This window comes from Capra hircus, assembly GCF_001704415.2.
Source record: "Capra hircus breed San Clemente chromosome X unlocalized genomic scaffold, ASM170441v1, whole genome shotgun sequence".
Taxonomy (NCBI): domain Eukaryota; kingdom Metazoa; phylum Chordata; class Mammalia; order Artiodactyla; family Bovidae; genus Capra; species Capra hircus.
In genome coordinates this window covers 10,795,102-10,819,327 of record NW_017189517.1, presented here as the reverse complement: position 1 = coordinate 10,819,327, position 24,226 = coordinate 10,795,102, and positions in this window count along the sequence as shown.

Sequence of the window (24,226 nt, the reverse complement as noted above, 5' to 3'; positions counted from 1 at the left end):
GGTGGATTCATTACCTGCTAAGCCATTGGAGAAACCCCTAAAAGAGAATATACAAATGGCAAATAAGTTCATGAAAACTGCTCATTATCATTAGCCATCAAAGAAATGCAAATCAAAACCACAAAGAGATACCACTTGGCACCCACTATGATGCAGATAATCAAAGACAGATTTTGCCAACAAGCTTTGGCAAGGATGGGAGAAATTGGAAAGCTCACAAGCTACTGGAATGGAAAACAGTGCAGCCACTTTGGAAAATAGTCTGGCACATCCTTAAAAGGTTAAACATAGAGTTATCATAAGACCCAAAAATCCTACTCTACGTACATATGCCTAAGAAAAATGAAAACGAAAAAAAAAAAGAAAATGTATGTCCACCCAAAAACTTGCATCCAAATGTTCATAACATGACTTTTCACAATGACCAAAAGGTGGCAACAAATCAAATGTTCAAACTGATGAATGGATAAAGAAAATGAGATACATCCATACAATGGAATATTATTAAGCCATAAAAACAAGGAACCTTGAAAATACTGAGAAAAGCAAAAAAAAAAAAAATAAACCCCAAAGGCCACACATTATACTATTACATTTATATGAAATGCTCAGAACAGGAAAATCCATAGAAAAGAAATATTAGTGGTTGCCAAGGGCTGGGGCTGGGGTAGGGGGTAGGGAAAATGAGAAGTGACTGCTAATGTGCAAGGAATTTCTTTTTGGTGTGATGAAACTATTCTGGAATTGGATAGTGGTAATGATTTTACCTTAGAAGAAACAGAGTAGCCATCATGGTCAACAAAAGAGTCCGAAATGCAGTACTTGGATGCAATCTCAAAAACAACAGAATGATCTCTGTTCGTTTCCAAGGCAAACCATTCAATATCACAGTAATCTAAGCCTATGCCCCAACCAGTAATGCTGAAGAAGCTGAAGCTGAACGGTTCTATGAAGACCTACAAGACCTTTTAGAACTAACACCCAAAAAAGATGTCCTTTTCATTATAGGGGACTGGAATGCAAATATAAGAAGTCGAGAAACACCTGGAGTAACAGGCAAATTTGGCCTTGGAGTACAGAATGAAGCAGGGCAAAGGCTAATAGTTTTGCCAAGAGAATGCACCGGTCATAGCAAACACCCTCTTCCAACGACACAAGAGAAGACTCTACACATGGACATCACCAAATGGTCAATACCAAAATCAGATTGATTATGTTCTTTGCAGCCAAAGATGGAGAAGCTCTATATAGTCAGCAAAAACAAGACCGGGAGGTGACTGTAGCTCAGACATGAACTCCTTATTGCCAAATTCAGACTTAAATTGAAGAAAGTAGGGAAAACCACTGGACCATTCAGGTATGGCCTAAATCAAATCCCTTATTATTATATAGTGGAAGTGAGAAATAGATTTAAGGGACTAGATCTGATAGATAGAGTGCTTGATGAACTGTGGACAGAGGTTCGTGACATTGTACAGGAGACAGGGATCAAGACCATCCCCATGGAAAGAAGTGCAAAAAAGCAAATGGCTGTCTGAGAGGCCTTACAAATAGCTGTGAAAAGAAGAGAAGCCAAAAGCAAAGGAGAAGAGGAAAGATATAAGCATCTGAATGCAGAGTTCCAAAGAATAGCAAGGAGAGATAAGAAAGCCTTCCTCAGCCATCAATGCAAAGAAATAGAGGAAAACAATAGAATGGGAAAGACTAGAGATCTCTTCAAGAAAATTAGAGATACCAAGGGAACATTTCATGCAAAGATGGGCTCAATAAAGGACAGAAATGGTATGGACCTAACAGAAGCAGAAGATATTAAGAAGAGGTGGCAAGAATACACAGAAGAACTGTACAAAAAAGATCTTCATGACCCAGATAATCACGATGTTGTGATCACTCACCTAGAGCCAGACATTCTGGAATGTGAAGTCAGGTGGGCCTTAGAAAGCATCACTACGAACAAAGCTAGTGGAGTTGATGGAATTCCAGTTGAGCTATTTCAAATCCTGAAAGATGACGCTGTGAAAGTGCTGCACTCAATATGCCACCAAATTTGGAAAACTCAGCAATGCCCATAAGATTGGAAAAGGTCAGTTTTCATTCCAATCGCAAAGAAAGGCAATGCCAAAGAATGCTCAAACTACCGCACAATTGCACTCATCTCACACGCTGGTAAAATAATGCTCAAAATTCTCCAAGCCAGGCTTCAGAAATACATGAACCATGAACTTCCAGATGTTCAAGCTGGTTTTAGAAAAGCCAGAGGAACCAGAGATCAAATTGCCAACATCTGCTGGATCATGGAAAAAGCAAGAGAGTTCCAGAAAAACATCTATTTCTGCTTTATTGACTATGCCAAAGCCTTTGACTGTGTGGATCACAATAAACTGTGGAAATTCTGAAAGAGATGGGAATACCAGACCACCTGACCTGCCTCTTGAGTAATCTGTATGCAGGTCAGAAAGAAACAGTTAGAACTAGACATGGAACAACAGACTGGTTCCAAATAGGAAAAGGAGTATGTCAAGGCTGTATATTGTCACCCTGCTTATTTAACTTACATGCAGAGTACATCATGAGAAACGCTGGGCTGGAAGAAGCACAAGCTGGAATCAAGATTGCCAGGAGAAATCTCAATGACCTCAGATATGCAGATGACACTACCCTTATGGCAGAAAGTGAAGAGGAACTAAAAAGCCTCTTGATGAAAGTGAAAGAGGAGAGTGAAAAAGTTGGCTTAAAGCTCAACATTCAGAAAACGAAGATCATGGCATCCGGTCCCATCACTTTATGGGAAATAGATGGGGAAACAGTGGAAATAGTGTCAGAGTTTATTTTTGGGGGCTCCAAAATCACTGCAGATGGTGACTGCAGCCATGAAATTAAAAGACACTTACTCCTTGGAAGGAAAGTTATGACCAACCTAGATAGCATATTCAAAAGCAGAGACATTACTTTGCCGACAAAGGTCCATCTAGTCAAGGCTGTGGTTTTTCCAGTGGTCATGTATGGATGTGAGAGTTGGACTGTGAAGAAAGCTGAGCGCTGAAGAATTGATGCTTTTGAACTCTGGTGTTGGAGAAGATTCTTGAGAGTCCCTTGGACTGCAAGGAGATCCAACCAGTCCATTCTAAAGGAGATCAGTCCTGGGTGTTCATTGGAAGGACTGATGCGAAAGCTGAAACTCCAGTACTTTGGCCACCTCATGCGAAGCACAGGAGGAGCAGGAGATGACAGAGGATGAGATGGCTGGATGGCATCATCGACTCGATGGACATGAATTTGAGTAAACTCTGGGAGTTGGTGATGGATAGGGAGGCCTGGCATGCTGTAATTCATGGGGTCGCAAAGAGTTGGACACAACTGAATGACTGAACTGAACTGAACTGAAAAAGAGGTCCTAGAGAACTTCCTTGCCCCTTCCACCCCCTGATGACACAGAAAAGATGACAGTTTGCAATGCAAAAGAAGACTCTCACCAGAACCCAACCATGCTGCTGCGTTGCTTCAGTCATGTCCGACTCTGTGTGACCCCATAGATGGCAGCCCACCAGGCTCTCCGGTCCCTGGGTTCTCCAGGCAAGAACACTGGAGTGGGTTGCCATTTCCTTCTCCAATGCATGAAAGTGAAAAGTGAAAGTGAAGTCGTTCAGTTGTGTCCGACTCTTAGCGACCCCATGGACTGCAGCCTACCAGGCTCCTTCATCCATGGGATTTTCCAGGCAAGAGTACTGGAATGGGGTGCCATTGGCACCCATTTATCAGGCTTCGAGCCTCCAGAACTGTGAGAAATAAATTTCTGCCGTTTATAAGCCACCTAGTCTATGGTACTTCATTAAAGTAACCTGAGCGGACTAAGACATTTAGTTAGTACTATAGTATGAATGCTAATTTCCTGGTTTTGATCATTGTATTATGGTTAAGTCAGTTAACACTTAGGAAAATTGGATGCAGGGTATATGCATTGGATGCAGGGTACTGTTTTTTTCAACTTTCATGTAAATCCAAAATTACTTCAACAGAAAAAGTTAAAATCTCAGAGGATTGTCAGGCAAAACCATTTGACGATTGTAGAATTACATGCATCACAGTGACCATAAGATAAAAGCAAACCAGTGTAGCTCTTCCTGATTCAGAGACCCAAGAGAAATTTCTCCCCAGTGCCCTCACCGTGCTGATGTGATAAGATCCTCAGCATCCTCTTGCAGGAAACTGTGACAAGACAGGCTCATTTTTCTTTCTGTATGTCTGCACTGTGTACTGAAAGGATGCATACATCCTTCTCAAGTGCATGTGCTAAATTTATTTTCTTTTAAAAAAGAGTGTTTCTCCTGATCACAAAAGAGACATGAACTTCTAACAGAAATTTTAGAAAACAAAGATACTCAATAAGTATAAAGAAAAAAATTAAAATGCCTACTATTGTACACCATCATGAGTATATTGGGCTATTTTCTCCTTGTCTTTTTCCATGAATATATACATGATTTGTGGGTTTTTTAAAAAAAATATTGACCATCCTGTTGTTATTGTAAGCTACTTCACTTTATAATTACAATATATAATGATCTCTCCACATCATGACATATTTTTCCCCAATATTATGTAAGTATGTATGTATTTTCAAAGGTTATACTCCATTTATAGTTATTTAAAATATTTGCTATATTCCCATGTATTATAGCTTATTTTATACATAACAATTTGTACTTATTAATACACTACCCCTATATTGCCCTCTCCCCCTTCCCTCTCCCCACTGATAACCACCAGCTTGTTTTCTATACATGTGAGTCAGTTCCTGTTTTGTTATATGCATGCCTTTGTTTTATATTTTAGATTCCATACATAAGTGATATCATACAGTATTTGTCTTTCTCTGTCTGTTTTATTTCACAAGCATAATGCCCTCCAAGATCATCCATGTTGCTGCAAATGGCATTATTTCATTTCTTTTTATGTCTGAGTTATATATATATATATATATATATATATATATATATATATATATATATATATATCACATGTTCTTTATCCAGTCATCTGTTGTTGGACACTTAGGTTGCTTCCAATCTTGGCAACTCTAAATAACACTGCTATTAACAGTGGGAAGCACGTATCTTTTCCGAGTAGTGTTTTTGTTTTTTTCAGACATATACTCAGGAGTTGAATTTCTGTGTCATATGGTAGTTCTATTTTTAGTTTCTTGAGAAACCTCCATACTGTTTTCCACAGTAGCTGCACCAATTTACATTCCTACCGATAGTGTATAAATGTTCCCTTTTCTTCACATCCTTGCTAACATTTGTTATTGGTGTTCTCTTTTTGAAAGTTAATTTATTTATTTTAATTGGAGGCTAATTACTTTACAATACTGTGGTGGTTTTTGCCATACATTGACATGAATCAATCACGGGTGTACTTTTGATGATAGCCATTCTGATAGGTATGAGGTGATATCTCACTGTGTTTTTATTTTACATTCCCCTGGTGATTACTGATGCTGAGCATCTTTTTATGTGTTATTGGCCACATGCATTTCCTATTTAGAGAAAATGTTTGCTCAGTTCTTTTGACCATTTTTCATTGGGGTGTTTATTTTTTTTTGATGTTTAGTTGTATGATCTGTTTATATATCGTCTCCAACATCATTTAAAATCACAAGATAAAATTCTTGGGTAGACCAAAATTGATGTTACTGGCCCACTACTGGACCATGTGCTTGTCAACCATACAAAGGCAGGGACTCTGTCCCTGACAGTCTCTGCACTTTGAGTAGATACTTAGACCAGGACAGATGGACCAACACATGATTTATGTATAGTAAATGCCAAAGAAGATGGGATTTCTGCTCTATCAGAACATAAACAGGCCCCAGAATATTGTCATATCTAGTGGATAATGGTGTGCTGTGTATAATCTCCCTGCACTTGTATTTAGGAAACAGTTTTCAAGTGTATTTCCAAATATCATATACATATAATTTTAATATATTTATTTGTATATTTATCAATGTATTTATACTTATATAAATATATTTTTAGTTTACAAATTATATTAATGTACTATATACTAATATAATAACCAAGGACATCTATAACATACAAAAATAAAAATTATTTATAAATTATGGGTATATTAATAATTTGTAGATTATAAGCTAAGCTTAGTGTATATGTTCTGCATCATAAAGCATACATAGAAAATAGAAATTTAGGGTCTTCCCTGGTGGTCCAGTGCTTAAGACTTGATGCTTAATCCCTCCAGGCATTTCAAATTGACTCCTGCAGAGGTCTGCTGACTTGGTGCCACATGGCTCTTGGTTACATGGCTGGTGTGTTGTCTATTGACTTTAGATTGTTGGAGCTAGTGGGGAAGAGGCAGGCCATTAATCTGTCCAGCACTTAGCATTCTGTTAGCTTTCATTGTTTGATGCCACAGTGATTTGTAGATCAAACACTGGCCCTGAAGTCAGAAAACCTGGGTTTTAGTCCTTCCTCTGCAGCTTACTTAGTTTTTTGACCTTGGCCAAGCCAATTTATCTCTCTGAAGGAAGTCACAGTGCAGCGCAGGAAGCCGTGTCACAGGGCAGAAGAGACAGCCCTAGAATCAGGCAGACCTAGCTCAAATCTCAGCTGTGCCCTGTGGGTGCCATGTAATTTGGGGCCAGCTGATCTTCTCTTGGCTTCTATGTTCTCATTTTTAATTGGGGGGATAATAATAATATGTATCTCAAAGGCTTGTGAAATTCTGTGAAAGTTACTAGAATGGTACTCAATAAGTTTCCTCAATCTGACTCATTTAAAGGTAACCATGATTATTGAATGTCAGAGTCTTCCAAAATCATATGTTCCAATCCCCTCAGTCTACAAATAAACATAGCGAGGATAAGACCTGGGGAAGAGAGCATGTCTAAGGCTACCCCTGGTTCCATCTCTTCTATACAGTCAGCAGACCTGGATTCTCATTAGGGTGCTGACACTGGGAAAGACTGAGGGCATGAGGAGAAGGGGATGACAGCAGACAAGTTGGTTGGATGGTATCACTGACTCAATGGACGAGGTTGAGCAAGCTCTGGGAGATAGCGAAGGACAGGGAAGCCTGGCATGCTGCAGTCCATGGGGTTGCAAATGTCAGATATGACTGACTGACTGAAAAATAACAACTTGTCTCCAAGTAAATTCCCCTTAAGCACCACTTTGCTGTGATAGATGTTTAATAGATATTTTTCTACATATGAGGAAAGGGAAGGGCAGGAAAGGGAAAGGAAGAGCCATGACACTAAACCAAGGCCCACATGTCAGATCAAAATGTTCAGCCATCTAGAAGGAATTTGGGTGACAATCACATTCATGATAGTGGTTCACATACTATGTACACAGGGTATTACTTTAAGTGCTTTTTATATATTAACGTACTTCATTCTAACAACAAATTTATAACCCAGATTTTACACCCGAGGAAACTGAAAGATTTCAAACTTGCCCAAGGTTCTAGAGTGGGAAAGCTGGGATTCCAACATAAGTAGTCTGGGCATGCATCAGAACCACCTGAGAGCTTGTGAAAACACAGATGACTGGGCCCCATCTCCAGAGTCTCTGATTCAGTAGGTCTGGGATGGAGCCCAAGAATTAGCACGTGTAAAAAGTTCCCAGGTGATGCTGAAGCTGCTGGTAGAGGGGCCACACTTTGTACATGAATAGTATATAGCTTTTACACTCTGAACCATCTTATTACACCATCAAGATCATTCTCCTTTGAAAGCCTTTATTGACTCCCCCATAACCTTCAAGATAAAGCACAAATGCCTCCTTGGAACATGCAGGTCATGTCATGGTCTGATCTTATTTAACTTTCTAATCTCACCTCCTTCTGGTATGCTCCATATACCCCATGCCCACCCTCCAAAGCTTTTTTTTTTTTAATTCCAAATGTACCACAAGCATTCTCTGGCTTCTGTCTGCATTTGCCATTCCTTCTCTCTAGGATGACTGCATCCCTACACACTCCTCCCACCAACATTTGACAAACTTCTTGTGTTTCAAGATTAGAAATTCAGTGTAAGCACAACCTCCTAGTAGAGGCCTTTCAGGCTCCTATGTCCTACCCGCACTCCAAGCTGGAATGAGGGGCCTCCTTAGAGCTCCCAGTTCTCTGGCCTTCTTTCAGTTACAGCCTTTCTCTCATTATGCTGTGATTTTCTATACATTGGTTTCTCCTAGAATCACGAGAGATCTGTTTTATTCATGTCATTATGTTCAGTGCCTGACACCTGGTAAATGTTTGTTGAATGAATACATAAGGTAGATAGTTGAAGAACATCTCAATAACCCAATGACTGTTTAAAAACTACTTGGTGAAAATGCGGAATCAGAAAAAGCAAATTGCTTCTTGTTCTAAGCCTCCCCCGATGGAACAGAATTTATCAATTGCTCTTTGTGTCCCCTCTTTCCTGCCCTCTCCTCTCCCCATCCAGTGCTGGAGACACTCTGCTTGTGCTCCTCAGGCTTTCTTTCTAGTCTTTCTGCCCTAGTCTCTGGATGCCTCTAGGTCACCATTAAAGCTGCCCCTTCTGCTGTAGGGAGAACTTCATGTAGGCACCTCTGGCAACACTGCAGGATTCAGCCAACTCTGGTCTGCAAGGTATACTTCCCCCACCCCACCTCAAAAGTAGAGAATATCTGGGACAGAAGGAAAGAACTAGGGGCATCCATCTTGGGTGACAGGGATTTCAACTCTATTTCTGGAGTGTGGCTTAGTCTCTTCAGAGGAATCTTTTGAGGCTCTTAGAAGAGTGGAATGGGCTTTTCTCTCATGCCTTATAAATCTCTCATTATATTTTTCTCTTTCTCAAATGAAGGCAGATAATGAATGCTGGTTGGCCTTGTGATTTACGAGCTCCTTGAAGAGTTGCTCCTGCAGAGTTGCTCTGCAGAGGTCTAAGAAGCATGAGACAAGTTTAATATTTATAACTAGCTTCGCCCAATGACTGGCCTCAAATTTCATCAAGAGTTGTGGGACAGCCAAAGCCAACAGTAGGGGGAGTTATACCTTGTAAACTGTTAACTATGAAATGGGACCAACCAGCTCTGGTGGACGTTCAGATAGAGAAAGTCACTTAACAAACAACAACTACAACAAGCAGCAGGAACAACAAACCCTGGGGTCCAAGAAGAATCTGATTTCCAGATTGAACACATTCGTAATATTCAAAATGTCCAGTTTTCAACAAAAAATTATGAGACCTACAAAGAAATAGCTTATACCCATGAAAAAACAAAGCAACCAATGAAAACTGCCTCTGAGGAAGCCCAGATATTGGATTTTTATACAAAGATGTAAATCAGCTATTTTAAATATGTTCAAAGAGCTAAAGAAAATCATGTCTAAAGAACTAAAGGAAGGTATGAGAATGACATATCAATAAATAGAGGGTATCAATAAAGAAATAGACATTATTTTTAAAAGAACCAAATAGAAATCCTGGAGTTGAAAAGAAAAACAACTGATATTAAAAATTTACTCAGTTCAGTTCAGTTCAGTTCAGTCACTCAGTTGTGTCTGACTCTTTGCAACCCCATGAATTGCAGCACACCAGGCCTCCCTGTCCATCACCAACTCCCGGAGTTCACTCAGACTCATGTCCATCGAGTCAGTGATGCCATCCAGCCATCTCATCCTCTGTCATTCCCTTCTCCTCCTGCCCTCAATCCCTCCCAGCATCAGGGTCTTTTCCAATGAGTTAACTCTTTGCATAAGGTGGCCAAAGTATTGGGGTTTCAGCTTTAGCATCAGTCCTTCAAAAGAACACCCAAGACTGATTTCCTTTAGGATGGACTGGTTGGATCTCCTTGCAGTTGAAGGGACTCTCAAGAGTCTTCTCCAACACCACAGTTCAAAAGCATCAATTCTTCAGCGCTCAGCCTTCTTCACATTTCAACTCTCACATCCATACATGACGACTGGAAAAACCATAGCCTTGACACTAGTGAGGTTCAACAGCAGATTTGAACAGGCAGAAGAGAAAATCAGAAAACATGAAAATGTTGATATTCAATATGAGAAACAGAAAAATGAGTGAAGAAAAATGACCACAGCCTCAGAGACCTGTGAGACACCTTTAGGTATACTAACATGCACATAATGGGACTCTCAGAAGAACAGAGACAGAGGAAGAAACAGAAAGAATATCTGAAGAAATAATAGCTGAAAACTTCCCAAATTTGATGAAAAACATTAATCTACACATCCTAAAAGTTCAACTAACTCCAAGCAGGATAAATTCAAAAAGGTCAACACCTAGACACATCATAAGCAAATTGTTGGAAGCCAAAGGCAAGAAAAAATCTTGAAAGCAGCAAGAGAGAAGTGACTCATCACATGCAAAGAGTTATCAATAAGTTTAACAGTTAATTTCTCATCAGAAACCAAGGAGGCAAACAGGCAGTGGGATGACATAATCAAAGTACTAAAAGGCAAAAGCCATCACCTAGGAATTCTATATCCAGCAAAATTATTGTTAAAAATGAAGGAGAATAGTATTATGCCATAAAAAAATGAAAGAATGCAGTCTTGCCATTTGTGACAACATGGACTGACCTTGAGGGCATCATGCCCTTGGACAGAGAAAGATAAATACCATATGATCTCACTTACATGTGGAATCTTAACAAATAAAAACAAGCTCATAGATACAAAAAACAAATTGGTGGTTGCTAGAGGTGGGGGCTGGAAGTTGGACAAAATAGATGAAGTAGGTCAAGCGGTATAAACTTCTAGTTATAAAATATATGTCCTGGGGAGATAATATACAACATGGTGATTATAGTTAATAATACTGCAGTGTATATTTAAAAGTTACTAACATAGTAGATGGACTTCCCTGGTGGTTCAGATGGTAAAGCGTCTGTCTACAATGTGAGAGACCTGGGTTCCATCCCTGGGTTGGGAAGATTCCCTGGAGAAGGAAATAGCAACCCACTCCAGTACTCTTGCCTTGAAAATCCCATGGACAGAGGAACTTGGTACAGGATACTATCCATGGGGTCATAAAGAGTCCCCACATAGTAGATATTAAAAGTTCTCATCACAAGAAAAAAAAATTGTAACTATGTCTTTTGATAGATGTTAACTATTGTGGTGATCATTTCATAATGTATACAAACACTGAATCATTATGTTGTACACCTGATATTATGTCAATTATATACAAAAATAATACAATGTTATATGTCATTATACTTCAATTTTTAAAGAGTGTTAAAAAAGATATAGCAAAGGGAATCCATCAGGCTAAAATGGAAGGACACTATACAGTAATTCAAATCCACACAAAGAAATAAAGAACGCAATGGCACCCCACTCCAGTACTCTTGCCTGGAAAATCCCATGGATGGAGGAGCCTGGTAGGCTGCAGTCCATGGGGTGGCTAAGAGTCTGACACGACTGAGCGACTTCACTTTCACTTTTCACTTTCATGCATTGGAGAAGGAAATGGCAACCCACTCCAGTGTTCTTGCCTGGAGAATCCCAGGGATGGGGGAGCCTGGTGGGCTGCCGTCTATGGGGTCGCACAGAGTCGGACACGACTGAAGCGACTTAGCAGCAGCAGCAGTAAATATAATATTTATCTATAAATATTAAAGATATTAATGTATCTGTAATTTTGTATCTTTGTAACATTTGTAATTAATGTATCTTTGTAACATTTTTTCCATTTCATTGAAAAGACAACTGCATAAAGCAATAATTACAAATCTATATTGATAGGAACAGCATGGGAAAGGATGCAATGATGACACGCATTTTACAGATGAAGCTCTGAGGCACTGGGAGATAGTGTGCTTTGCCAAGGTCACACCACAGTCAAGAGGCAGACACAAGAAGTGAACACATGCCTGCCTGATTGCAGAGCCCATGGATATAAACCCCTTTCTACGCTATGTAAGGAAGAGCCTTGGGCCTCTTCATCTACCTGTCAGATGGGGCTTTTTGGAAGAAGCTCAAAATATTCCACCAAAAAAGATCCCTGAGATTAGCTCCTCCTTTGTAGATTTCTACTGTAGTCCTCACAGTGTCCCCAGCATGGGGCTAGGCACACAGCAGATACTCAAAAATTCCAGTTGAATCGAGTTCCTCTAAAGTGACCTACATGGCTGAAGGACCCAAGGAAAAGCCAGGTTTAGTAAGGAAATGGCAAGACTAGATATTCATTAACTGCTTCTCATTAACTGCCAGGCACCATGCTAAGTGTTTATATGTATTCAAGTCTAGTTTCACCCATATAAGAATCCTGTAAATTAGGTTCTATAACTATCCTGTTTTATAGAATAAGGAAGGTGATGCACCAAGTGTTTAAGTAGCTTACCCAAGGTCCCACAGCTGGGAAGTGGCAGAGCTCGAATGCAACCTTACAGTCTGGCTGCAGGGCTCATGCCATGTTCTTTTTGTTCAACCACGTCAGGAGTGTCGGAGATTTTTCAAGCTATAGATATTAGTTTCCATATAAGGAGCTGACTTTCAGAGCCACTAGCATGATCTCAGAGGTTAAGTACAAGAAAGGTGGCTTTTCGCCATATCCTTTTATCTCCCACTTGCTGGCTGATATCTGAAATTTCACATTTAGAGATTTATTCCTTTGGCTTAACTTTCCCCTGAAGCAAAGATCTAGGAAAAAGTATTATGATACTCTTTCCAGAGAGATGCCTTTATTGCATACATGCAGACAAGTCAAGGTCAGATACAATCATACTTGGAGAAGGGAGAAAACACAAGAGCATGAAGGAAAGCATGTTTTTCTCCATGGAAGAGAAAGCAACAAGGTGAAGAGTGTCAAGAAACAAACGCCATTGTTTTGGAAAGGACCAGCCTGTGTCAAATGGCAGTCTTTGTTCTGGAGACATCTTCATAGACAGCACTGAGTTCCCAAGAAGGACAGTCTTTCTTGTGGCACTCTTGGAGGATGGGTCTTCAGGAGAAATGGTTCTGAAAACCCTGGAGTCATCTGTTTATCCTGGAATTCCCTTCTTGTTATCTCTGAAATATTACTCAGCACAAATTCCTCTGATTGTCAGTACCATTATTGCCATCTGGGAAACAACTCCTGCCTGTTAAAGCAAGAGGAAAGGGGCTGAGGAACATGATGTGGGGAGGGTGGAGTAGCTTCCCGGGTTGGAGGTTGTAGTTGAGAGGTGATGGGGGAGAGGCTCTTGCCAGGGCAGGGCTCTGCCCTTGATGACTGCACGACCTTGAGCAAATCATTCTGGCTGGTGCTCTCCTCTCCACTGGAGTTCAGTTGCCTTCTGTATGCTGAAGGCTCCCACGCTTATATCTTTATACTGAACCTCCCCGCTGAGCTGGAGCTGTTGTCCTCAGTCCACTGAACACTCACAAGAAGAAACATCACTTAATTATACACATCTGTCTATAAGACAAAGAATCTTCCCCCTTGACTGCAGAACTTGTGCTCTATGTTACACCGTGTTTAATTCCAGTGCCACCACTTCAGAACTGTGTGAACTCGATTAATATGCATGAGCCTCAGTTTCCTGGTCTATAAAATGGCAATGTAATCCTACTTACCTGTTACATATTAAGCACTGTGCCTGGAACGTATTAAGCGTTCAATGTGTGCTTTTTTTTTTTAATAGCATTTTTTGTTGTTGTATGGAATTAGGGTTAATAGTCATTTCCTCAACATCCTGAGCAGGTATATTTTCCTTTATAGGATAATTGAAATTACTCTTAGAGGCAAGATGCACCTGTTAATAATCTCACCCAATAAAAGCAAGTATTTAAATATGTGCTTTAAAAAGTGAAGAAACGAGCCATGCTTGGATTTGATTTCCAAATTCACGTTTCAGGTGTCAATAGAAGATTGAATCCTTTCTCTATATTGAAACATTTAAATCAAATGAAAACCAATTTGAGTTTGAGAAGCACTGGGCAAAGCCTTGAGCCTTCTTGTCTAGACTATAAGCCACCCCTAGGAGCCTGGCTCTAAACTTACAAAGGTACATGTGCCACCTGGTACTTCACAAACGCTGTCAACCACACTGCCAGGGTGGAGCAGAGACTTTGGCACCATCTGACAGAGACAGTGTGGTCTATTTGGTGGGATTTCTGGGGCACTGGGAAGTAACTCCTTCACCCCATTTTCCCAGTCATTCCATCCTGATGCTTGAAATGCTCGCAGTGTCTTCTAAGGAGACTCAGTCCAGAAATATCTACCCTATTAGTTTTTATACCAGCACTGTCGGCTCCATCCATGGAGACTTTTAGCCTCCTTGAGACTCCTGTTAATATGCAAGTATGCCTGTTATGCCCCGGGCTCTTACCAGCTAACTCCTAACTTGCAGTTAATTCCTTAACAGGGCTTGACCGAGTGGGGCACCAGACAAGGACATGAACTAGAGGGCTGCCTGACAACAGGAAGCCAAGTGGTGCCAAAGGAGGTGGAGAGCAGGGGTCAGAGCCTCTGACCCAGTCTCACTGCATAAGGCCCTTGAGTCCCTCCCTCCACTCTGCCTACAGCTCCAGACAGAAATTAAACCCAGCACCGGAGCAACCCGAGACTGGGCCATCACATCAGACCAATTTGGGCTAATGGGTGCAGAGGAGGCTGGTCTACATTATGGACCATTTTTCAAAGAGATACAGTTTTATGACTGCCCAGCCGGTACAGTAGCATGGAACTAATAGCTCACTGAGGGCTGCCAAGTCCCAGGCCTGCCAGATCTGTTTTAATGACAAGATAAGAACCATTTATAATTAGCACATTTGGTCTGTAAGTGGGCCCCACTATACTCCTAGCCAACAGTTTGTTCCCAGGGTCATGACGAGCATGTACCCGCAATGCTTACTCCATTTTTACCAGGGTCTTAAAGAAAACCCAAGTTTTATGAAGCCCAGCCCCCAGCAGATGCTTTCAAATGCTGAGGTAGGGCCATCCAAGCAGTGACTCAAGTTAGGCTGTTGCCAGATCGTCAAAAAGCACTACTGTAGAGGTGGAAAAACCCTGCCATCTGCTAGCAGGCAATGCCAGCACTCTGAGGCAGGAATGGCCCCAGCCTCCCTTATCTGCTAAGAATATGTACAGTTTCCCTTAACATTCACTTAACATGTTTTTTCGACGGGCATCCAGTGTGGAATGGGATGTAGTCAGAAGTGAGAGATGTAACTTGTTGGTTTCATCCAACCACACTGTGAGTGAAAGACATCTCTAGCAATCTGGAAGGGGAGATGGTGGGGGCCCCCACCACTGCTTCCTAATACCACTGGGAATAGACACCCACTTCTGTTTCCTCCCAAGAAAAGTGAATGGACAACAAGGATCCTGTGTGCATTCTCTTGCCATGGTACACACTCACACACACTCCATACACAAGTCCTTTGTTGAGCTCCAAGGCAGGAAATGGGAAATTCAAATACAAGTGCCTGAGAAGCCATTCCATTTCATTTTCAGGGGGCTTCTCACCATTCTGCAAAGGAGCCAGCCCCAAGTGACACAGACCAGAGCCCCTCTCATGGAGTGTTATTTCTCATCCTCAATAGAAAGCAAAAACTCCCAGGGCTCAGGGCAGGAGAGGCTTCGCCTGATGGAAGAAATCTCCACAGGCACTGAAATTTTGTAATCTGGGGTTGGCCCCATGGGTGTGGTGGGTTTGTTTCAGTAGAGTGAACACGTAAGAGGTGAATGTACACAAAAAAAAAAAAAAAAAGAAGAAGAAGAAAAAGAAAATCACAGGAAAAGCTCCAAAAACCCACTTGAACTGGGTCTGAAAGAAAGAATGTGAAAGAAAGTGAAGTCACTCGGTCGTGTCCGACTCTTTGCGATCCCATGGACTGTAGCCTGCCAGGCTCCAGTCTTTCTTTCCAGGCAAGAATACTGGAGTGGGTTATCATTTTCTTCTCTAGGGGATCTTTCCAATCCAGGGATCGAACCTGGGTCTCCCGCACTGCAGGCAGGCTCTTTACTGTCTGAGCCACCAGGTAAGCTCTGGTGGCTGAGTCTGAAGGGGCAGCCAAATAGAGAGAGGCTCACTTTTCTCCTTCAGACATCTTTGTCCTCTGGCTTGGTGGACAAACAGGGAGTTCATGAGCTTGTACACGCAGGCAGCATGTGCCCCAAAGCCCTGGGCTAGGCAATAATGGGGGAATAGGGGTGCCTGGGGCTGTTTTCTCAGAGAACTGGCGATGTGGAAGGATAAGGAGGCTTTGAATCATCAAAGGGCAAGAGGACTTCAGATGAAGCAAAAACTTAAAAGCAAAAATGAGCATGGTAGGGTGGCAGGGGTGCTGGAGGCCAGGAATGAGGCCTGGCTTGCAGAGAGGGCCCCAGGCCGGGAGCACTGAGAGGTAAGGAAATGAAAAAAACAAAACAAAACAAAACACCAGATTGTACTTGTCAGATACTACAGGTTATTGGCATAAGAGTGTTCATTGCCCTTCCTTCAGGGGAAAAAAATGTTTGCAGACCAATGTGAGTTTACGTGCTGCGCACTTCAGCCCTATCGATGTCTGCCTAGTGGCCTCACCTTTGGGGAATAAATCTGCTCTCTTGAAAGATCTGTATGGGTCCCAGGAAACCTGGTTGAGGGTCTTTCTCGGATGAAATACAGTAAGCCAGGACAGCTGTGCCTGACATTTCATGAGTAAAACAAGGAGGGCTGTGCCTGGCTCTGCCTTGTCTGGGAGGGAAAACATTCCCGCGGGAGCCCCCACCTCCAGCCCCGACTCCAGTTCCCACTCTGCCCCAGAATTGGGAGCCCTCTCAAATGTGCTGGGTTGAAGATTGAGAATAAATCCTGGATATTGTTTCTTTTGGAACTCCATCCAGGGCAGCCTTCCCACACTTAGCCTATTGTCCCCAGCCCATTGGCCATGACCTAGGCCTGACCCCAAATGCAACGCCTGGCTGGTTTCTGGAGAAGTATTAGCACCAGGCAAGCCTCCCAAGAGCCCAGCAGGTCCAGTGCTCTGCCCCTTTGCTTGTGGGGCTCCGCAGGAGTTAAAATGCAGGCTTAGTCCCCTACTGCACACCTGCAGAGGGGCTACAGGCCGGCTCTGCCCCAGTGGTTGGCATACAGGGACCTCATTCACAATTCACTATGTTCCAGGGACATTGCCTATCACAGGCTGCTCTTCCATGGGCCTCCTGCTAACGAGTTGCTGCTGCTCACAGTCAGGCTGCTCTAATCTCACAGATAGGCCCGAACCTCCCTCCCTCAGCACATTTTTTAGGAAGGGTATTTTTTTTTCCTCTCTCCCCCCTCTTTTTTTTTTATCATCATCAAAATATATTCACAAAACACCCACATCTCTGTCCACACTATAAATCAGGGTGGGGAGACTCTGGCCCACAGCCCAGATCTGGCCCTCGGCTTGATTCATCTGGCATGTGGGGGATACTGTATTGGCTGCCACAGCTGCAACCCAGAGAATAATGCCTGCTCCCTCTCCGCCTCCCACCCCCTGGACTGCAGGGGCCGGCCCATTCCAAAGGGAGCCTCGAAAATAGCCAGACTCAGATCGGGGGGCGGGGGGCGGGGGGCGGTAGCTCCTGTGACTCCTGCAGTTGCTATTACATAGGAACCAGGACTCCACAGTGAAGGAAGTGATTTTCATAATGAGAAGAGTCACATGTAGTGGCCATTTTGCTAATTTCCAGGACTGACCTAACAAAACACATGACCTACATTTTCTCATTTCACCTTCCCAACCATTTCATGCTAAGAACTCTCCTTTTCACCTGGAGTGTAGGAAGCAGGAGCTCAGGAACTTCCACAACTAGGAAGGAGCCCAAATGGGAATCAGAGCGGGCCAGCCTCCAAGAGTGTCCTGCTCTGAGTTCCAAGGTGCATCACTGAGGCTGTGTCACTGCACTGCACCTGTGCTTATGATTCTTCTCCGTGTCCCTACAGCACACGCAGAAGCCACGTGGTGGTTCTGGGCTGACTGCGCATTCGATTCCAGCTACTTAAGTAGGCAGCTTCGGCTCTAATGATTTATACAACTAGCAAACAAAACTGAAGTACAGAGATAATGTTCAGAAGATTACTGAGAATTTTAAAAGGCAGTGAAACTCTTCTCAAGTCCAGAGCCCAAAGAAATAGGTGAATGCTAGGGGGGTTTCTGGGCTTCCCTAGTGGTAAAGAATTTGCCTGCCAATGCAGGAGATGCAGGTTCGATCCCTGGGTGAGAAGATCCCCTGGCAAAGAAAATGGCAACCCACTCTAGTATTCTTACAGGGAATCCCATGGACAGAGGAGACTGGTGGGCTATAGTCCATGGGGTGGAAAAAGAATTGGACACAACTTAGAGACTAAACAACATTGGAAAAGACCCTGATGCTGGGAAAGATTGAAGGCAGGAGGAGAAGGGGACGACAGAGGATGAGATGGTTGGATGGCATCACTGACTTAATGGACATGAGTTTGAGCAAGCTCTGGGAGATGGTGAAGGACAAGGAAGCCTGGCGTGCTGCAGTCCATGGAGGTCAAAAAGAGTCAGCACGACAGAGTAACTGAACAACAAAGGGGAGTTTCTGATAAAGATTACCCTTTCCTATTTGCTAAGATAGGCCATGACTAACAGGGCTACAGAAAAGAAGAAAGGGGATGAAGAAGTTCTGAGCAAAGTATCAGTCTCTGAGAGACCTCTTCAAACCTTCCCATGGAATTTCAATACCCCAGTGAATTATTGGCACATGTCTTCATCTACTAAAAGACTGCACTGTGATGGCATCTCTGGGCAGGTGAGCTAGAGCCCAGAATTTATGTACCAATAAAATACAGTATGTCTCTGAGCACCAAGAAAGATGTTGTGAATCTAGAAATATCCAACAGATGAAGGGTTAAAAACAGAAAGGGAGCAGGGGTAAGCTCACAGGCCCAAGTGTCAGACCATCTGTCTACCTTAAAAAAAAAAAAAGAAATATAAGCTTTTGCCTTATGTGAAATCCGTAAATACCAGTGGACCCACAAATACCCTCTGCTGACACTGCAAGGCAATAGACAACTGCTTGGGTTTAGGAAAAATCAGGGCAACTCTAGACTGATCCAGGAAAGAGGAGGCAGCTGCTTGGTGACAGAGACCCAGAGTTCCCCTGACTCTTGTTTATTAAGGCCCAAATGAACAGAGATATAGAGTAAAAGAAAGAGTTGGCTGGGCCCCTAACCCCACCAACAGGGTGGTCCCAGACTCCAACAGCTGGTACTAAGTACAGCTCGTCCTCCCAAGGTCCTTGGAAATGGAAGCTTTGCTATGCTCGTTACTGAGAGGGTTCTGGCACTCTCCAACCTGTTTGTATCTCTTCATCCTCTCTCTCTAAACATTTGTTGTCTGGCAGGCACAGCTGCAGGCTCCTCAAAGCCATGGCCTCAGACCTCTGGGAGACCCCAGTGAAAGGGGTCAAGGTGAGGAGTGTCAACCTGAAGGATATCGCACCTAATTCTTAGAAGTAAGCAGACCCTGCAGGCCTGAGCACAGAAAACCCCTGTCTCTTTTCAGAAGCAGCTCACTTCTTTCCCTGTGTGGCACTCCAGAAGCCAAATAACTTGGAGGAGTTTGATTCTACCCAGAGAGAATTGTATAAAAACTGCAAGAGTCTAAGGAAGTAAATCAAAATAACAGTGCATCTAGAAGCCTGGTGACCTATTTCCTGAATTGGCTGTTGGAATAGCCTTCCCAAAGAACAGCCAATTGTGATGTGTTAGTATTTTCATGCAGCGCAGCCCTCTGGCATGGAGGCGCTGCCCCATTCCTTCCCAAGGAAATTCCACTGCAGGCAATGTTATGATTAGTGGACTAATAACACTTGTCGTTGGAACACTCCAGACAAAGCTGCAGTGTGGACTGGCCTCCAAGTCCTTTAATCACCTATTTCATCATCTTGACACTGGAGCCCTGGCAGTAGGGACGGGCTTGTGGATCCCAATAATTAACCAAAGGGACAGCTGCTTGCTTGCATGGGGATCTCCCTTCCCTCCATTCATAATCCCAAGCCAATTTGGGGTGTTAACCGGTGTGGTTACCACGTCCAGTGCTGAAGGGCAGCTAGAAAAAGAGGTGCTGCAAGCTAATTCCAAAGCAAGCCACCTGCCCATTCACTTCTGATGTTCGTGCACAGACATTTTCCTGGTGATTAGCTTGCTGGGGTTCTGGGCTGGGGTCAGGGGAGAGTCTGGGAAGTACGTATGTGTTGACACCACCTGACTGAGGGCACTGCCGAGTCCCAGCACTGTAATGGTGAGCTCCTCTAGCCTTTCCCCAGATAGTGCATGGGGCCCCGGGGAGAGGAGACAGAATCTCTAATTGCATGTAGGTCTCTCTGAAGGAAGCAATCGGGTCTATGGGAAATGAAGCAGAGGTGCTGAAGGACTGTCTACCCTACTTCTTCATTTTTATCCCTTTGGATTGGGCTTCATGCCAAATCAGAGTTCACTAGCTAAAGGCAGATGCTGACTGTCTTTAGATGAACTGGTTTAGAAGTGAGCATTTAGAAGAAGAGAATATGATAATCTAGGCCAGTAGGGGAGAGGGAGGCTGATATGATCACAGAGATAGGAAAAGAATCTCCTGGGACTGACTGATCACTCAGAGCCACTGGCTAGCCACACACCAGTGAATGTATCCTCCTTTCTAATCCTGAGAGCCATCGGGCTTCTTGGCCACATCTTTGAGGAAGGAAATCAACATATAAAGGCCAAACGAAGTTGGGGGTAGGGGTAAGTAGTGAGAGCAAGACAGAGAGGATGAGAAAAACAATCTGAAAGGAGAAAGGTCATTTATTGTTGGAAGGTAGAATGCTAAAAGCAACGTGGGCAGGCCTGGAGCAGAAGCACTGGGGCTCTGGGGTGCCTGGAATAGGCTGCAGGGAGAAGCACTCTCCCAGTGCAGAGTATTTGATTACTTGAAACACAGTTCTGTAGATAACAAGACACAAGACAGACAGTCCTTGGCAGTTTTCTTCCCACAGATGCTGGGCTCATTCTCCAAGGTTCCTGACGTAACTACACTGTTTCTGGGGTTCCCAGGGTGAGATGGCTGCCTCCAAGCAAATTGTGCAAATATCCCATGTCCAGGCCCCCTGGTCCCAGGTACCAGGACAGGATGGCTTCTGTCCTCTCCTCCACCCTTTCTGAGAAGGACAAACTGTCCGGGTGACTGGACAGCTCGCAGAGCAAAGGCTCAGACATTCTCTGGGAAAGTCCCACCCAATCCCTTTCCCACTGACCTTTCCAAAATTCATTTGGCTTTGTTTGGGGCTCCACAAGTCCTGAAAGTTAGCTTCCAGGAGAGCAAGAGATGAGGCATTCCCAGTGTGGGATTTAGAACTCTTCATTTCCACCAAAGTGCCAGAGTATAGTTTGGGGGTCGTTTCTCCTTCATATTTAGACAGTGACGTAAAACCTGTTGATTTGTTTAGACACAATTGTCCCTCAGCAGGACAGATGGTATTCAACAGAATGGAATAATTAGGAGATTTAAAAGAAATAATTATGTGGGAAAATACAGTTGGAGTCAAACATGCCTGGTAATCTATAAGAAGAATTCATGTTTAAAATGTGCATAAAAATTGCCACTGTAAATTTTGTTGCCTTGTTCTCCTGAGGTAGAACAGCTTTATCGACAAGAGATGTTTCATGTCAGGCTGTTAAAGACAAACATGATTTTTTAAGACTCGTGGGAACAGTGACATGAAGCATTCAGTTTGTTTTCATCTCTTCCTGGGGAAACTGAAGTTCCTGGTTAAACAACTTTATGAGGCAATGGCTTAATTACACTAAATGCTTTTAAAAAATAACACAGCAGGGTGGGAGTGGGGGGTGGGAGTAGTAGCTATCTTGTTAGATTGTTTGTTTGACTTTGAGCTGCCTTTGGCTTTCCACAGCTCAGGGTCCAAATATGGGACTCTTTTCTGAAACATAAACTTCTTGCAATGAAAGTTTCATGAGTAATGTTCTTTCTTAGCACACAACACTCCTCCACCTACACAAGTCAGGATGAACGAGCCTGCCTGAGACACTTACTGAGCTGGCTGAGTCCTGGAGCAAATGGGAGGCCTAAATACAAGGAAGAAGTAAATTAACTCCAGCTAACACACTTGGTCTGGAGAAGGAAATGGTAACCCACTCCAGTGTCCTTGCCTGGAGAATCCCAGGGACAGTGGAGCCTGGTGGGCTGCCGTCTATGGGGTCGCACAGAGTCGGACACGACTGAAGCGACTTAGCAGCAGCAGCAGCAACACACTTGGTCACATGGTTTGCTTCTCTCCTCCCTCATGGCCAGTACCACCAAGCTCCCTTTCATTTGTGTGATCTGACAAAAGTAAGGTAGTGTGATTTTGGCCCAGTACCTTAATGGAGTACTGAGCCAGAATGAAAATGCACCGTAAAATTTGCCCGATTCCAAAGGTCATAGCAGGAGAAAGAGTAGACTTAATTTAGTGGATTTGGGGTTACTTGAGTTTTATTTTAAGTAGGGCAGCTGGTCTTGATCTCAAAAACTCTTTCTCCCTCTCATACTCTTGTCATTCATTGACATTATCTACCAAAGCTAAACATACAAGTAACATAGGACTCAGTAATTCTATTCCTCACGGTACTTGACAGAAATGCATGCCCATTCAATGGAATGCTATCCAGCAATGAGAAAGGCTGGTCTATGGCTAAAAGTTAACATGTACATAGATCTCACAAGTGTGATATTGAGCAAAAGAAGCCAGAAACAAAGAAGTGCATCTTATATGACTCCATTTATATAATGTACAAATGGAAGCAAAGCTAATCTATGCTGTGAGAGGTCAGGAAATGAGGGGTGTGATATGTTGAATGGTGGCCCCACAAAAGATTTATATATGTTTCAAAACCTGTGAACATAACCCTACTTGAAAAAGGGTCTTTGCAGATGTAATTCAACCCAGGATTTCAAAATGAAATCATCTGGATTATTTGGATGGGTCCTAAATCCAATGACAAGTGTCCTTATATAAGAGATGGAAGAGGAAAAGACAGAAGAGAAGGAAGATGGAGAAGAGCTTTGTCAAGAAGGGGTAGAGATTTTGAGTGATGTAGCCACAAGCCAAGAACACCTGGAGCCACCAGAGTTGGAAGAGGCCAAGGATTCTCCCCTAGAGTTCCTGGAGGGAGCATGTCCCTCCAGGCACCTTGATTTCAGACTCCTGGCCTCCAGAACTGAGAAAGAATATGTTTCTATTATTGTAAGCCACTGACTTTGTGGTAATTTTTTACAGCAACCGTAGGAAACTAATGTAGGAAATGTGTTCTGTTTCTTGATCTAGGTACTGCTTACATGGGTATGATCATTTTATAAAAATTCATCAATTTGTATCCAAATAGTTTGTATATTTTTACATGTATATTCAGTTCAGTTCAGCCACTCAGTCATGTGATCCCATGGACTGCAGCATGCTAGGCCTCCCTGTCCATCACCAACTCCCAGAGTTTACTCAAACTCACGTCCATTGAGTTGGTGATGCCATACAGCCATCTCATCTTCTGTCGTCCCCTTCTCCTCCTGCCTTCAATCTTTCCCAGGATCAAAGTCTTTTCCAATGAGTCAGTTCTTCACATCAGGTGGCCAAAGTATTGGAGCTTCAGCTTCAGCATCAGTCCTTCCAATGAATATTCAGGACTGATTTCGTTTAGGATGGACTGGTTGGATCTCCTTGCAGTTCAAGGGACTCTCAAGAGTCTTCTCCAACACCACAGTTCAAATGCATCAATTCTTTGGCACTCAGCTTTCTTTATAGTTCAACTCTCACATCCATATATGACTATTGGAAAAACCATAGCTTTGACTAGATGGACCTTTGTTGGTAAAGTAATGTCTCTGCTTTTTAATATGCTGTCAAGGTTGGTCATAACTTTTCTTCCAAGGAGCAAGCATCTTTTAATTTCATGGCTGCAGTCACCATCTGCAGTGATTTTGGAGCCCCCCAAAATAAAGTCTGACACTGTTTCCACTGTTTCACCATCTATTTGCCATGAAGTGATGGGATCAGATGCCATGATCTTAGTTTTATGAATGTTGAGTTTTAAGACAACTTTTTCACTCTCCTCTTTCACTTTCATCAAAAGACTCTTTAGTTTCTCTTCACTTTCTGCCATAAGGGTGGTGTCATCTGCATATCTGAGGTTATTGATATTTCTCCCAGCAATCTTGATTCCAGTTTGTGCTTCTTCCAGCCCAGCATTTCTCATGATGTATT